This window comes from Choloepus didactylus, chromosome 4 (genome assembly GCF_015220235.1).
Source record: "Choloepus didactylus isolate mChoDid1 chromosome 4, mChoDid1.pri, whole genome shotgun sequence".
NCBI classification, from domain to species: Eukaryota; Metazoa; Chordata; class Mammalia; order Pilosa; family Megalonychidae; genus Choloepus; species Choloepus didactylus.
This window is the reverse complement of record NC_051310.1, coordinates 178,227,484-178,245,671: the sequence shown is the minus strand read 5'-3', so window position 1 is coordinate 178,245,671 and position 18,188 is coordinate 178,227,484.

Genomic DNA, 18,188 nt, shown 5'->3' with positions numbered 1-18,188 from the left:
GGGCAATTACCAGCTTGATACTGGAAGGTGTATTGATAAATGTTTCCATTTGTAGAGGATACAAGCTCAATGCTATATACACATTCCCAGCATAGAGATTGTGTTGTTTTGTCCTAGTTATAAGTGAGGACATTGGATTTTCAGTGAAAAGGGTTATAAGAAGCTTTGAACATAAGGTGGATCAAATGATAAATTGATATGTATCAGAATGGGTAAAAGGAATTAAATCCAAAATTATTTTAAAAAGAGCCAAGGAGTCTATTTGTAATTGAAAAGGTTTGAAGAGCAGCCCTGGACACAACCTTTCCTAAATTTCCACAAAAGTATATACATACAAATAAACGACATTACAACCACAACTTTTATTACAACCAACCTATGTCTGAACTGAAACCGGTTTTATAAAAAATTATTGGTGTTATACTCATCCTTCATTTCACTATAAGAGAGATAAAAATACATTTATAGCTCTCATTTCTATGCCACTCCCATCCCACTTTTAAGATTTGTGATGGAAAATCAACAAGAAAATTAGCAGTTGTAACTTTGTTATACATTTAGTTTATTGTGAGGTAATGAACATACTATTCCCATCCACTATTCCCTGGTTTCCACTGAAAGCCCCCTTGCAAATAATTGAAATTATTCCTTAAAAAAAAAACTGAGGAAAATGGAACAGCTAAGATGTGTATGTTTCATTCTGGGAGGTAAATCATTATGCGTGTATATGGAGAAAAACTCCCTAAACCAATTCATTCTGAAGATGTTAGATTTCATTAACCTTATTGGAAATTTGTACTCGACACTTGTGGATCAATTTGTAAGTCAAATATGTACGAGAATAGCCAGCAACCAAAACCAAGAGAACATTACACATACAAACATGGCTGACAAGCATTGCTATGGGATGATCTCTTCTCATTGAAGAATGAGTAAACAAAGAAACAAAAAAGCTCTATGAAAAAAGTATTGTGCCTCAAATCATAAAGAAACCATCAGAGTCACAGAAAGAGACAGGCCCAGATTACTTCCAAGGGGACTAGTTTGTTGTATGTCTACAAGGATTGAGGTACAAAGGGAATTACACCAAATCAGCACACACATCCCCCTGAGCCCAATTCTTCCCAATTCAGTGGTGTGTAAAAAGCTTCACAAGCAACAAGTAAAGCTGCTCATTGTAGTTTTGGCAGTAATATAAGAAGAATGACTAGTCCCTCAGTTTATTCTGTGTTTGTATTTCACAGACAGAAGGATGTGATTGAAATGGCTTGGTTAAACCTATAAAAATCTTTCTATATAGAACCAAGTTTAAACCAGCTGTCAAGAATACTAAGATAGATCTTTTTAAGTACCCAGATTGCTGAATGTCTTAACTCTTAAAAAAGCTGCATATTGCTTAAACCAGTTTCCTGATGGAGAGAAGAAGAGGGAACACCCATGCAAATACATGCTTCGTGTTGGTAAAATACCTTGTCCTATTCACCAGCCTAGTTTACTGATGGGTCATTTGTACCCCAGAGACATCAAGGACTACTTATGCCTAGCCTAATTTTGGCCCTAGATCAAGACTACATAGAGTAGGACTTTGGCTTGATCTTGACTCACCATAGGCCCACATCAAAGACTTGTCTCTGTCTATCCTATTATTCTCATGACAAAAAGAAGGTTAATCCAAAGGACAGCAAAGCTGAGAGTTCTGTTCCAGGCATTCCTTACCCAGTGTGGTTTTTACTTGTTGTTCTAAGGAGGTAAGGTGGGAGTAAGAGAAGTGCCGGAGAGAGCAACTTCACAAGCATGAGATCTGCTTTCCTCCCACTACCCCACCCTGTGCTTGTTCCTCACTCTTTTATTCCCAGTTTAACCCCCTGAGTATCAAATAATAAAGGAGAGTTTATCCCCCTAGTACAATAAATGTTCCTGGATTTTATTAATTTTTTCAGATAGAATTGGGTTGAGAAAGTGCTACAGGAGACTTGAACTAGAATGAGTAGCAAATAGGTATGATTCAACCTGGGTGGTTGGTATACTACTGTAGTGTGAGAGACGGAAATGGAAAGGAGGCTGAATAGAAAATTAGAAATATCTTGACTGAATTTTCCTAAGACCATTTCCATTGAGTCATTGTATCTAGCTGAGGTTAATGAGGTGGACCATTCAGTCCCTCAAGAGCTTTTGACAATATCCTAATAGTTTTCTCAGAGAGCTCTGAAATGGATCAGAGCAAGATTTTTTTTTTCCATTTAGTTTCCCCAAGATCACACTGTACACTTAGCTAAATTACACACCATTTTATTTTCCATTTCTAATTATATCAACTAAGTGGCACAATAAATTCACAATTCGAGGTAAGACAAAGAGCACCAGATAGCCATATAACTAAAATACACAGGCACAAACATCACACAGTCACACATACTCTATCTCTGTCTTAGCTTGTCCAGACTGCTATGACAAATATGGCACAATGCATTGGTTTAAACAACCAAAAGTCATTCTCTCACAGTTTTTGAAAGCTTGAGGTCCAGAATTAAGTTCTCAATGGTTCATGCTTTTCCTGGAGTCTGCAGCATTCTGGTGCTGGCTTGCTGCAATCCTTGGGGTTAGTTGGCTTACATCTCTGCCTCAATCACATTCTTTCTCCTTCTGGCTTCTACTTCTGCTCAGTTGTCTGCATCTCTGTATAGATATCCTCTCCTTATAAGGACTTCACCCATATGGATGAAGGCCCACCCTGATTCAATTTAGCCTCCTCTAAATAGGATTTTTGAAGAAATTGTTTACAAATGAATACACACCTTAACCAACAATATCTTCAAAGGTCCTATTTACAATTGCATTCACAACCACAGGAATGTAGATTAAGACTTGAACATATATTTTCTGGCATGATTCACTCCCCAGCTCTAACTATCTGTCTATCTATCTACCTATTTATATCTTCTGTCTACACATATCTATCATCTATCATCTATTTGCCCATCTTCTCTCCTATTTAGCATGAAATGTCTCAACTTTACCAAAATTTTATAATAACATAATGGAAACAGTTTCACCTATTATCAAGGCAATCCCTTTATTCTTCTGTAAATAGCTTTCTAGATAAGTTCATCTACTCTATATGCTGAAGACTCCTGAATTTATATTTTTAAGCCAGACTATGCTACTGAAATTCTAACTCATGCATTCAACAGCTTGCTTGACATATACACTAAGATGCCCAATAGACGTTTCAAACCTGATGTACTCATGGTAGTTAGTCTCCAAAGAGGGCTCTAATCAATCACACCCCTTATTAGTCATGCATTTGGAGACACATCCCATATTGAATCTGAGTTGATTCTGTGACTTGTTTAGTTGAATGAATGCAGAAACAGTAAGTTAGTCTAAGCCCTGAGAAGGCCAGGCTATTTCTGCTTTTGTGCTTTGGGAGCCCTAAGCCATCATGCAAGGGCTCTAGCTACTCTGCTGGAGAAACCATGTGGAGAGACCACATGGAAAAGCCAAGTAAAGAGAGAGAAGACCAGCCGTCCCAGTCTTCCAGCCTTCTAACCATCGTCACCAAGGTACTAGGCATATGATTGAAGTATCTTGGACATTTTAGCCTTAGCTACCATCTGCCTGTAGCCTCATGAGAGATTCCAAGCAAGACCAGTTAAAAATCCACACAGCTGAACATCAGTCAACCCTCAGAATTATGAAGAATAATCAAATGGCTATTTTGTTAAATCAGTAGGATTTGGGGTATGTTGCTATGTAGCAATTAAGAACTTCACCTTGTGGCCTAAGGTAATTTTCTTTTGCATGTTTAAGGGACATCTTAATGTGACATGCTCAATACCAAAACTTTCCTCCAAACTTGCTCCACACCCAGGCTTTTCCATCTCAGTTAACAACAACTCTATTCTTTCTGTTACGTATACTCCCTAATTAGGACTTATACTTTCCGTTTTATTTCTCTCACACTACACTTCATATCTAATCTGTCAGGTTATTCTGGTGCCTCTTCTTTTGAAATGTATCCAAATTCCAACCAAAATTTGCTACATTAGAGCTAATACCCTTCCCTAAGCTATCAACATCTTTAGATTGAATTACTGAAAGACTTCTAAAGCATTTCCTTAAAGGGGACCAAACTTCTGTAGCTGCAAGGAACTGAGTGTTTCCCACATCTACATGAGTTTTAAAGAGGATCTTGAGTTTCAGAAAAGAAAAGTTTGGCCAGCACCTTGATTGCAACCTTGTGAGACCCTGAGCAGGTTCATCAACTAAGTGGTACTCTACTCCTGTCCACGGCAACGGTGAGATAATAAATGTATGCTGTTTTAAGCCACTAAATTTGTGGAAATTTTTTTACAAAACAACAGGTAGCTGATAGAATTTCATATATCTCTTACATTCTTTTTGGTCCTTTCCATTAATTTTAATCTAGATTTCTTCTATTCTGACCTATCTTCCTATCACAAGTTTACTCTTCAGTAATGCCTCTATATGCTAACACAACCGTTGAGTTCTTGGTACTTTCCATCTTTCTTTTAGTCATTTGTTTTTATTATTTAGGACTATAGTAATGGTTTTTATAATTTTGGGTTGCCAATTATTTTTTTCAGCCTTTTGAGTATATCAATCTATTTTATTCTAGTCTCCATTGTGTCTGTGAGACATCGAGATGTATTATTTCATAACTTAAGCAATACATTATTATTTTTGGCTGTTTTAAGATTTATTCATATTTGATTTTCACAAGTAATATGATGTTCCTATGTGTGGTTTTATTATTTTTCTTTTAATTTATTCTACTTAGGATTTTAGGTATTTCTTGAATCTTTATCTTGATACTTTTTGATAGATTTCCAATTTTTTTCCTTGCTATTGTTTATTCAAATTTGTTTCTCTCATGTTATCATTCTTCTCTTCTTCCATGACTCCAAATACACACATTTTAGGCTTTTTTGCTATACCCCATATGTCTTTTACATTATTTCCTGTATTCTTTATCCTTTTCTATGAATGTTTTCTTCTCATCTCACTTATAGATTACTTACTTACTTTTCAATATTGTTAACCTGCTATTAAACACTATATGTATTGAGTTATATCAATTATTAGTTTTCAGGTCTAGAATTTCTATTTGGTTCTTTTTTACAGCTTCCAGTTCTCAGTGGAAATTCACAATATTCCCTTTATTTCCTTGGTCATCACAAGCATTATTAAAGTCAGTATCTAATTCTGTTAGGTGGATTCCTGTAGATTTTTTAAGTGTCTGTTACTTTTTTTTGATTTTCCTATTGAAGCTCATGTTTCTAGATATGCTTGATTAGTTTTTATTGACATTCCCCACCCACACCATTGTATATAAAAACCTGTAGAGATAATTTGAAGGTTTGGATGAGGTTATCTTCATAATTTTGGCAGGGAGATACAGTGGAGGCTAAATATGTCAGATTCCCTTAAGCCCAGGAATTTACCATGGCTCCTTTTCCTTGGTGTGCATTGAACTCCTAATGTCCCCAGTCCTTGAATTCTCAAACATCCTGCTCAGCTTCTTGGCCTCTCAACCATGATTTGGGATTGGAAAAATGTTGAATGAAAAGTAATCCTAAAAGCCAGAGTTCTTTCCTTTTCTCTCTCATTTTGTTTCCACAATTTCTCACTGCTTTGGTAACTCTCTGATACTTTCTAATAAATATGAAAAATAATTTCTTCTAGCTTTCCTTACTGTCCTTAGGTATAGAACTGGTTCAAACCACTTACTCTATCTTTGCCAGAAAACAAAACTTAAAATAAGTATTTTAAATAACTCACTGACAAAGTAATTATTACTAGAAAAATCTATGTGTTCCAGGATGGTTTAAATAATCCACTAGCCAAGGTCACTATGTAACTGGGACGCAAGGTGGAAAACGTAAGCAGAAGGTAACTAAAGGAGAGAAAAAGGAAAAGAAAGTTTTGGGAAAGATTTGCATGCCTTCATAAGGAAAATGGACTTTATAAGTAGGAAATCTGAAGCTGTTGAAGCAATAGAATCACACTATGAAATATAGTTGCATAGAAGAAAAACATTGATAAAGCATCTAATTCATCTATTTGCCCTCATAAGAGGAAACCCATTTAGTCTGGGCTAATTCATAAACAAGTACAAGTAAGAAAGTTCCTCAATTAAGAACAATATTTTATGAGTAATTAGAATGGTTTCTATTGAATCTTAAACCCTTACATAATGTGGAAAACATATCTAAGTTCTGATTGATTTTTTTTTTTCTTGTTAACATTTTACACATATCAAAGCTGGGTGACAGAAAGAGAGGTGAAGGGATAAAGTATTGATCATTTTAGGGATAAAAGGATTCTAAAGTGGATAGTTCAACATCTGATTGAATAATTCTCTAGGGCATAACAAAAAATAATAAGTGAAGTGGCTGCAGGATTTAGCTGTGTTTTTGCTTTCCTTTGATAATTGGCCTGTTCTTTTTTATAGTAGCATGTCAAACTGTTTCAGAGCCATTTAATATAGCTATTATCACTTTTTTATCCTCAAGGTAGGCAGGACAGGTGTTATTACCCAGAGAGGTTAGCCAAACTGGGAAGATCACAGAGCAAATTAGTGCAGAGTTGACACTAAAAGCAAATTCTTCTGTTTAGGGTGTTTCCATTACACCACATTTCTCCCTTGTGATGCTAGGCGACACATGAAACAAATATATACATATAATGGTGAGAAAACAACTTCAACTTTCCCTTGTATACAAACTCGGCTGTTAAAAACACTTCAATGTTTATTAAAAAAATCTTAAGAGATGCACTCAGTTAAAACTGCAATAAGTGTTATTCTCTGCGCAAACAGCTGTTCAAATAGTATTCCGAAGGGACAAGTAATGTTACAAATATACACTCTGGAGTAACATTGAAGGAGAGATTAAGGAGGAAAAAGAGAGAGCAGCTGCAGCATATCTGAAAAGGAAGAAAATCTCAGGAGCTAATAGAAAGGCTAGAAAGTTGATGTATCTGGACTGCATTATGCAAACATTCTCCAAACTGGCTAACCTTGGAAATGTTCAGAATCCTATAATAAAAGCCTTTTTTTTTTTCACTCTGATGTCTAATCAGGTGTTGCCTCTTCCATGTTCAAAGTCCTTACACTATTGCTTAATAAATATTTCAGAGGAATTCATTTTTCCATGTTCTTCTTACCGTGAGACTGGCACAGACATTTCCACAACAAAAGCCAGACTATCATCAGCAATTTTTCAATAACCAATAAAATGGTAATATTTTAATTTCATTATTTATCTATACATAGATGTGCCTATATAAATTGTGTCATTATATGAGAATATTTGTTTTTAGAATGACAATGTGTCTTTAAGAATCAATAAAAAATTTTGTATATTTATGATATGCACTGATATGTGTAACTAGGTCTCTGCTTCCTAATTAGATTAGTCCCATTGCCTTCAAAATTCACAGAAAAAATGCTAGAATAGGTAGAATCTTTTCATTCACTTTGAAGAAGTCATAAATATCAACATTTGTTAATGAAATCAACAAATTTATTCCTTCTGAAGGTGATGATTAAAATTTTCTATCACATATTTGTTCCCAATGACTTCATCTTAACTTATATAAACTTGTGCTGTCACCTGGGCTGTAAACATCTATGTAAGTATACCTTAAGATCTACTCTTATTTAAAACAGACATGCAAAATCTAATGAACAAATAGAAAAAGAAAATTATTTTCATTTAAATATGTTTGTTACACTGTGACAGTCACTTTCATGTATCTGCTTAGCTAGACTATAGTCTCCATTTATTTAAATAAACACTAACAAAGGTCTTGCTGTGAAGGGATTTTTTCCATATACAAAGTCATCATACTATTGCTCAATAAATGTATCAGGTATATTGCAGATGTGATAAAAGTCCATGATCAGTCAACTTCAAGTAAGAAAGACTATCCTACATAACTTGAGTGGGCATGATTTAATCATTTGAAAAGCATTAAGAGTATAGCTAAGACTTCCCTGAAGAAATTCCATCTGTAGCTTATGCCAAAGAGTTCCAGTCTGTACTTCCTTATGACCTGCCCTAAGGATTTTGGACTTGCCTATCAGCCCTTAAAGATGTGTAAACCAATTCCTCACTATACATCTCCCAATATATATCTCATACTGGTTCTGTTTCTCTGCTTGAACACTGACTGATACAGATTTTATTAACTGAAGTGGTTCCATATGAATAGAATCTTAAGGATGAGATTTCTGAATTAATTTTGTGCTTTAGAATTAGTTCTCTATTTTTTTTTTTTCAGTTCTAAAGGTATTAATGAATCTATCTCCAGTTAGATTAGAAAGGGGGCACAGGTAATGGTAGACACTAGAGATATGCAAAATATCAATATCAACATTGGATACATCAAAAACTGTAGAAGGTAAGGTTATGGATGAATGTTTTAGTTTGCTAAAGTTGATGAAATGCAAAATACTGGAAATGGACTGGCTTTTAAAAAAGGGGATTTATTAACTTACAAATTTTCAGTTCTAAAACCATGAAAATGTCTCAATTAAGGCATCACTAAGATGCTACCTTCTCTGAAGACCAGCTACTGGTGAGTTTGGGCTCCTTTGTCAGATGGCAAGGCACATGGCTACATCTGCCAGTCCTTCTATCCCAAATTTCACTGCTTCCAGCTTCTGGCTTCAGTGGCTTCCTTTCAGCTTCTCTGAGGCTTTTTCTGTGAGCTTCTCTTAAATTTATCTCTATATGCTTTATCCTCTTATAAAGGACTCCAGTAAGAGGATTAAGACCCACATTGAATGAGGTGGGTCACATCTGAATTGAAATAGCCTACTCAAAATGTCCCACCTACTATAGGGCTATACCCACAGGAATGGATTAAAAGAAACTGACCTTCTCCAGGATACATACAGCCTCCAAACTATGACAGTGACCATGCATTTGCAACTTAGAACATTTTAGTCAGATAAGGAGAGTAATGGGTTTGGTAGTTTGTTCCTAAATTCCCACAAAAAATAGGGTAAGGAAGGGCTAGTGTTTCAAGTTGTACCCAAGATGTTAGGTGGACCTTACCCATATTTAGCAATTATGTATGGTTTAAGTTGACAATGGTTGGACTGCGATGCCAAGTTGACAATGGATGGAATGCAGTGGTTAATCTTGTGTGTCTTCTTGGCTAGGCTTTGTCTGCAGAGATTCAAACACCAGTCTAGGTGTTGCTGTGATTAAATTTCAAAATTTCAAAATAAATTGACTTTGAGTAAGGGAGATTATCCCAGGTAATCTAGAAGGAACTGGTTCAATTGGTTGAAAGGCTTTTAGAGCAGAACTGCAGCTTCCCTGTACAAGAAATTCCATCTGTGGCCAGAAGCTTCAGCATGTGTCCAAGAGTTCCAGCCAGTCCTTCCTTATGCCCCACCACACAGATTTTGGATTTGCCTAACCCATCCCCCACAATTGTATAAGCCAATTCTATTTATCAATAAATCTCTTAACAAATATCTCCTACTGGTTTTGTTTTCCTGGCTGATGGATACAGCCAGTGTATGATTAGTTATTTGGAACATTCTTCCCTAACTCCAATCCTTTATACACTGTGATCTTCACTATAAACAAGGAACACAATGATTTCAAGGATCTATATCTGATTACTCAAGGAGAATCTACTGAACTACACTGAAGAGTTGGAAGGAAGAAAAAAAAAATCCTAGTGAAAACATATTTCACTGCTAGAGAGGTCTGATGAACTACCCCCCATTTTGTCAACCTGAACCAGGGGAATACATCTTTTCTAGAGAGGGTATTCTTTTAGTGGCTGTCCTAGAGTATTTTAACATTAATCAATATTTATCATTCTCCTGAACAATTCAAAGATCTTAGAAAGCTTTGTTTGTTTGATTTTAATAACCTCCCTCATCCTTTCAACAGTGTCAGTCATTGTTCTAGGCATTTGGTGCACATAAAGTAATCTTGTCCAATATTCTAGTTGTACTTTTTTGCACAACCACAATTTGGACATTACTTTTATATAAGGTCAATATTTGTTTACATTACCCATGTGTTAAAATTTGTTCAACATTCTTTCCTGCATCTATGGAATAATATTTCCTCTTCCTAACCTACGTTATTTAGACAATCCCATATTGAAAATGTTTTTTTTTTAATTTAAAAAATGTTCATTTTGACCAAAATATGACAATAGTTTCCTAGGTATATACTAATTTTACAGTTTTTCTCTCAGTTTATTATGGATATTTGACTTCAAGTTTTTATTGTTGCTGTTGACAAATGAGCTGTTACTTTAATTTTTAGTTTTGCAGGCTATTTGCCATTACTCTTTGACTTCTTTTAAAATCTTCTCTTTATCATTGATATTCCACATTTTGACCAGGTATTCTAATCTTCTATCTAGTTCATGTATTTATTTTTAAATTTCAATTAATTTATTTTTTGTTTCTAAAAATTGCATAGCTCTCTTGCAAATATGCTTGGCAATTTATAAATTCCTACTTATATTATCATATTTTTTACCCTCTTTGTTTCATTAAAATATTTCCATGGGAATTTTATATTATTAATATGATAATTCCTATGTATATAGTATTTTGTGTATGATTGTACAGTTGTTTTTTTCTGTGGATGCCAATTCATGGTTGTTTGTATCCCCATATGTTTTTTCTTTGTTTGTTTTATTATTGTGTTTACTGAACTTTTATCTGTGGCATTCTTTAAAGTCTGCATTTGAAGTAACTCTGCTGAAGATTTGCTTTTGCCTACTGCTTGAAGCCCCTTCAAACTAAATTTTTGGCAGAATGTGGTTTAGGATCCAGAGTAAATAAGAATTTCAGACTCAAATCTGCATTAGGAGTGAACTTATGAGTTGGAATTATCAGAGGTGAATTTTTGAAAATTTTCCTTTTATCCATAATCAAGAAAGAGACAGGCCAGTGGTTTCTCTCAAGGAGGTGGTATACTATTAGTTTTTTTCACTAGTATTGTTGCCTTTTACAAGTAATTTTTCATGTGGGGTCTTTGACCCACCTCTCCATGTTGCCAGGGATCCTGGCATTTTCTACCTTCCTTTTAGCTCTTGTTCTTTTAAAACACGTATGGTAAGCTACGAGGGAGTGGCAGATGTCCCCAGAATAAACAATATAGTTTTTTTAATCAACCATTTTTAGGAGTTCTGGGTCAGAAGAAGTGATTGGAACTTCTGCCAGATTTATGGAAAAGGAAATTGAGTGCAGGTTTCATACGTTTGTCCATATGCCTTTCCACAAAGATGTGCACCCTTTAGCCTGAAGTAGGTTAGGAATGATAAACCCCACTTGAAAGTATGGATATAAGCTAGCCTATACTTAAATGGAGGTAGCAAGAGGCTGAGTATTTAAAATTATGATTTCAAATAATATTTTTAAATGATTTTTTTCTGAACTAAAACAGGAATAACAGGTATACCTTGTGTTCCAGTTTGCTAAAGCTGCCAGAATGCAATGTACAATAATGGATTGGGTTTTACAAAGGGGGTTTATTAGTTCATAAATTTACTGTTGCAAAGCCATGAAAATGTCTCAATTAAGGCATCCACTGGATGATACCTTCTCTGAAGAAAGGCCAATAGCATCTGGGCTTCCTCTGTCACATGGGAAGACCCATGTCCGGAGTCTGCTGGTCCTCCCCGGGTTTAGCTTCTGGTTTCCATGGCTTTCTCCAAAATGTCTCTGGGCTTCTGTCTCTAAGCATCTCTGGGATGCTATCTTAGCTTCTCTCTTATCATCTACCAGAGGCATACTCGGGATTACATATCTTAGCCTTTCTCCAAAATGTCTCTCTCAGCTTCTCTTGCAGTTTCTTCTTGCTTTTCCTAGGGTAAACTCTAGTTTTCTTCTCTTAGCTTAGCATCTCCAAGCATCTTTCTGCCTACATCTCCAAGCCTTTGGGTCTGTGTCAGCTCTGAGCTCTCTCTCTCTGTCTCCCTGAGCTCTTTTAAGGACTTCAGTAAACTAAGACACACTTTGAATGGGTGGTGTTGCATCTCCATGGAAATAATCTAATCAAAAGTCTCACCCACAACTGGGTGGGTCACATCTCCCTGGAAACAACCTAATCAAAAAATCCCACCCACAACAGACCTGCACCCACAAGAGTGGATTAAAAGAACAGTCTTTTATGGGGTACGTAACACATTCAAACCAGCACATCTTGTAAGTTGCTTTATTTGCAATCAAAACAGCTCTTAATTTATATTAGAAATTTTTATTTAACCCAAGTAATACAAGCATAAAAATTACTTTGTTTAAATTCCATTTGCTCTCTCTTGTTGCAGAGGTCATGTTTACTAATATTAGTACCTCTGAATACTGGTGGTAATTTTTGGAATTTAAATCAGAACTCAAGTTCTGAAGGACAAAGAGGAGACAGCTCAAGTATCATTTTTTAAAAAATTTGGGTAATTCCAAGTAATATTCTAGAGAAGGCTAAACACAGACCTTTTCCATCCTGGAACTTTTGATGAGAAATGAAAAGATTGAAAGCCCAATTTTCTGTTCATTGAATCTCAGAGTGCCACTTTGCCCTCTGTTCACAATGGCAACTGCAGCTGCAATTACAAGACATATTTCTAGACTTCTTGGTGAATAAACCTTCACAGCCAGATCTGATGATTCCATTCATATTATAAAATAAGGAAAGCAGAAGAAATAAGTGTTAATTAATCTGTGCATTAAACCAGATAACAAGAATATTGAAAGAACACCCATGTGTGAGGAAACAGATCATCCATATTAGAATATATATATGTTTGAATTTCTCTATTCCACTATATCAAATATGCAAGACTGGTAAAAATACAAAGAGGTGAAATATTAACTCTCTAAATATTTTTCCTTTATCCAAATGGTATAAGTGATATGTTAATCTTGTGCCATACTTACTAATCTTGTTCAGATTTCAGTAAATTGGTAGTATAATTTTAGTTAAACTTGCTAAGCTATTAATGTATGTATTACAATATGTCTTGAAATATGTGAGTTTCCTGAAATTTCAAGTCATTTTCTTAATTCTTTTATCTACATAGGGAAGAGAAGAAATGATTCCTTTATTTCATTCAAAAATACTTATTGGGCAAACACTTCATGTCAGACACTGATTCTGGAATCATCAGTGAATAAATAAGAAAGGACTTTTCAAAGTAGCTTTTATTCTAGTTGGGAATGGTGAGAAATATATTTGTAATACATCAGGTAGAATAAGTGCTAAGAAGAAAAATAAAGGAGTTTACAGGACTAGAAGGTAATTAGATGTGTTCTGTTTTATTGCCTCTCTGATATCAAATAAAGTAAAAAGCAATAGAAAGACATATTTTCTTTCAACTTTCCTTTTTCTAAAACACTCCAATTTCCTGTGTAACATTATTTTTTGTATCAGTAAAATATTTGGACTTACCTGTTGATAAATGGCACATTTAGATGATGAGGTTTGTCCAGGGCCAGATACAAGATTTGTTGGAGCAGAACAGAATGCATTTACTTGGTCTATGGCACATTAATTAATTATGGCACTGTGCTTAATAATTTTGGTCAAAATAGCTACTGAAACACTCAAAACCATAAAATAAAATATAATATATAAAAATATGCTATGTCATGAACTAGTAAAGTAAAGGAGCAGTTTAGTTTCTAAATAAGATTGCACAATACTTGCTAATATTTGACAACAAAAGGGCCAAAAAATAAGAGGAAGATTGTGAATGGCTCCTGTGGTGACTTCTGCGGTTATACAAAAACGTTTTCATACTTAGAGTTCTTGAGTTTATCGATTTTGTTTTCTTTTTGACCTTGCAGAGTAAATAGATTTAGATCTCAGACTTAAGTTGGGAGAGGAACTAGGGGCTTTTTTTTCAAAATATATTTATTCTGAGTAAAATGAGTTTGTCATTTTGTTTATTGCTGTAGGTTTATTTCTGCTCTGGAAAAGAACAGACACAAAAAGGTTATGCTTTATATGTATTTCCCATATAATACTTTTCCAGTTTAAATTTTTAATGAAATCATTTCTAAAATAGATATAATTGGTGGCACACAACAGAAGAAATATTCACTCAAGATTTAGATGAAGTTATCAGTAATTCATTTTTTCTAATCTGTTTCTTTATTTTCCAGATAAAAAATAATTAGACAAAAAGACATATTCAGTTATCCCAAAAGAAAATTAATAGGTTGACATTAAATAATCACATGAACAAATATGATAAATCTTAAATAAATTTACTTTCTGTTCCATTTTGTCATTTCTATATTACATAAAACTTAATTTATTAAAACTTCAAATTAGACTAATACACACAAAAAATATTTGAGAAATTATTTTAATAGTTACCAGTTAATCCTATTTAAAAATACATTATTGCTAAAATAACATTTTAAAAAGTGAAAATAGGTGTATTTTACATTTTCAAAGACTATTGGTGGAACATAGCCATTTTGAAGTCTTGAAGGAATATCTAAAATTTGGAAAAGAAAATATTTTATTTTCAACTGAATTTTCTACCTTAGTACAATTTACTATTTGATAAATGTTTTATTTTTTGCCTCAATTTTATATCTTAATATAATTTACTCTGCACAGTTTTCAGTGACTTTTTTCTTTAGAGTTTCAAGTCCCAATTATCTTTAGCTTCTTTTCAAATTGATTCCTCTTCATGTGCTTTACTTATTATTATTAAAATTAAGATGATGATGATATGATGATGATATGATGATGATATTCAAAAGGAGATATGCAAAAAAATCAAATCCCAAGCTTAAGTATTTCTAAGTTCATTTATTATGAAAGAAACTTACAGTAAATGGTTTGTGATAATGAATTAAACAACCTCTTCTATTTCTTTATGCATTTCTGAGTACACCCAATTATGTATTTATCCTGGTTCTGATGTAGAAATTTTTCCTTTGGAATTAATTAGCTTTCAAGTCATAGTGTACCTTAAGTAGGACTTAACTCAATTGTCAGAATGGCCTTTTATATGTTTTTTTTGTCTAATTAAAAAATATATACATTGTTTTAGAAAAAAACTGAGAAAATACAGAATATTTAAAAAGGTAAGAACCATAATTGCAATATAAAAGAAAACCATTGTCTTCCCTTCTTGGCTGAAAATAAAAGAGGACAGGGATCACATCTTTCTTTCCAACTTCATATATTCAGTTTCTAATATTGTAACTGGAACAAAGTTAACCCTAAATTAAGTATTCATCTAATGACAGAATAAACAAGTTGTGTGCATTCTTCCTTTAAGCTTCCTCTGTCTCTGTTTTTCTGCACACACACAAACATACATACACACACATGTGAATATTTTAAGTCCTTCTGCATATTCAGATTTTCTTTATTAGAGAAGTTGTGGTTTAGCAGAATAAACATACACAGAATTCAGGATTCTCATACACCACCCCACCACAACACCTTGCATTGGTGTAGGACATTTGTTACAATTGATGATACCACATTTTTATAACTGTACTATTAATTAAAGCCCATGACTTAACTTAGGGTTTACTGTTTGTGTACTGTAGCTCCATGGATTTTTTAAAATTTTTATTCTGTTACCATATCAGTCTAACATTTCCCCCTTTTAATTATATTCAGGTGTATGTTTCAGTGCTGTCAATTGTGTTCAAAATATTGCGCTACCATCACTATCATTCATTTCCAAAATATTTCCATCATTCCAAATAGGAATCCTGTACATTTTAAGTTTTAACTTCCCATTCCCTATTCTCATCCCATCCCCTGGTAACTTTTATTCTCGATTCTGACTCTATGAGTTTGCTTATTCTAGTAGTTTCAAATCAGTGAGATCATGCAAAATTTCTCCTTTTGTGTCTTGCTTATTTCACGCAACATGATGTCTTGACAGTTCACCCATAGTGTTGCATGTATCAGGATTTCATTCCTTTTTACAACTGAATAATATTCCATCATATGTATATACAGCATTTTATTTATCCATTCATAGCTTGATGGACACTTGGGTTGCTTCTATCTTTTGGCAATTGTGAATAATGCCACTGTGAACACTGGTGTGAAAATATCTGTTCTGGTCCCTGCTTTCAATTATTTTGGGTGTATACCTACTTGTGGGGTTCCCAGGTCAAATGGTAGTTCTATACTTAGCTTTTTGAAGAACCACTGAACTGTATTCTACAGTGGCTGCATCATTTTACATTTCCACAGAGCAATAAGTAAGTGTTCCCATTTCTCTGCATCCTCTCCAACACCTGTTTTTTTTCTTCATATTTTAATAGCAGCCATTCTAATAGCTTTGAAGCGATATCTGATGCAGTTTTAATTTTCATTTCTCTGTAGGCTAATGATGTTGAGCATCTTTCCATGTGCTTTCTGGCCATTTGTATATGTGGTGGTTTGATACTGTATGTACTCTAGAAAATCATGTTCTTAAAACTTTTCCATTCCTATGGTTGTAAACCTGTTGTAAGACCTTTTGATTAAATACTTCAGTTAAGGAATGGCTCAGGGTGGGTTTTATTCCTCTTACTTTGTAAAGGGGCTAACACACACACACACAGAGAGAGAGAGAGAGAGAGAGAGAGAATGCCACAGAATCAAGAAGCTGAATTTAATAAAATCTGAAAGAGAAGGGAGAAAATAGCAGATAGTGCCATGTGACACAGGATGCCGGGATCACCTGCAGCTGATCTTCAGGAGGAAGCATGTCTTGAAGATGTCTTGATTTGGACATTTTCATGGCTTCAAAACTGTAAGTTTGTAAGCTGATTTCTCATAGTTAAAAGCTAACCCATTTTATGGTATCTGTCTTCAGCAGCGAACAAGCTAAAACATATAACTTCTTTAGAGAGATGACTGTTCAAGTCTCTGACATTTTTTAACTGGGTTGTTGGTCTTTTTGTTTTGAAGGATTTCTTCATATTTTCTCAATATTTATCACATATATGGCTTCCAGATATTTTCTCCCATTGCATTGCTTGTCATTTACTTTCACGATGAAGTCCTATGAGGAACAAAAGTTTTTTTTTTGTTTTTTTGTTTTTTTTTAATTATTTATTTTGATGAGGTCTCATTTATCTGTTTTCTTTTTGTTGCTTTGCTTTGGGTGTAAAGTCTAAGAAACCGTTGCCTAACAGAAGGTTCTAAAGATGCTTACTATAATTTCTTCTAGGAGTTTGATAGTTCTAGCTCTCATATTACTTTGATCCATTTTGAGTTGATTTTTGTATATGGTGTGAAGTAGGGGGTAAGGGTCTTTTTTTTTTTTTTTTTTTTTTTTTTGTGCAAATGAAGATCCAGTTTTCCCAGCACCATTTGATTTGTTGAAAGGACTATTCTTTCCCAATTGAATGGTCTTGGCAACATTGTGTATGCAATTTTGCATTAGTCTACATTTACCAGTCTACATCACCAAACAAACCTAGACATGTATGCCACTAATAAATGGTCTAGTGTTATCTGTTCTTTCTGTGCTGCCAGAGGCAATCCTGGTCTCCCTAGCCACTTACCTCTCCCACTCTACTCTGACATTCTAATAGCTCCTGTCTCTCCTATCCTGTTACTACTGTCTCTGACATCATTCTTTCCATACTCAGCAAATGATCTCACCATCTCTTATCTTGCAGCTGCCCAGAAAGATATCAGAAGACTTTGTAATTTCTTCTTCCATCCACTGTGAGGAAAATTGGCCCTATCCTTCTCCCCCAATGTTTTTACTACCTCCAGAACTTAGCTCTCAAGATCTCCCAGTCCTAAAGAATTTGCTTGACTGATCAGGAGCTCCACTCGTGAAAAATTACCACTATACCAGCAAATAACATCAAGTTTTAATTTGCTAAATTATAACAAAATAAGGGAAAAAAATATTTCACTCTCCAGCTACAGTTGTGTTACTCATCACATCAGAGTAAAGTTTCTTAGAACCATAGTCTCTTCTTGGGTTCTGTGTTTCCTTCTTTTTAGTTATTCTTCAATCTGCAATTTTCCTTGCTTTCATTGTACTTTAACTGTTCTCAGAAACATCACCATATGTACACTATAGAAATTATGTCTTCATTTGCTCTTTTTTATCTGTTATTATATGATAATGACCAATACTTCTTCCTTTAAAAAATAATCATTATTTTAAAAAAAGTATGATATACACTT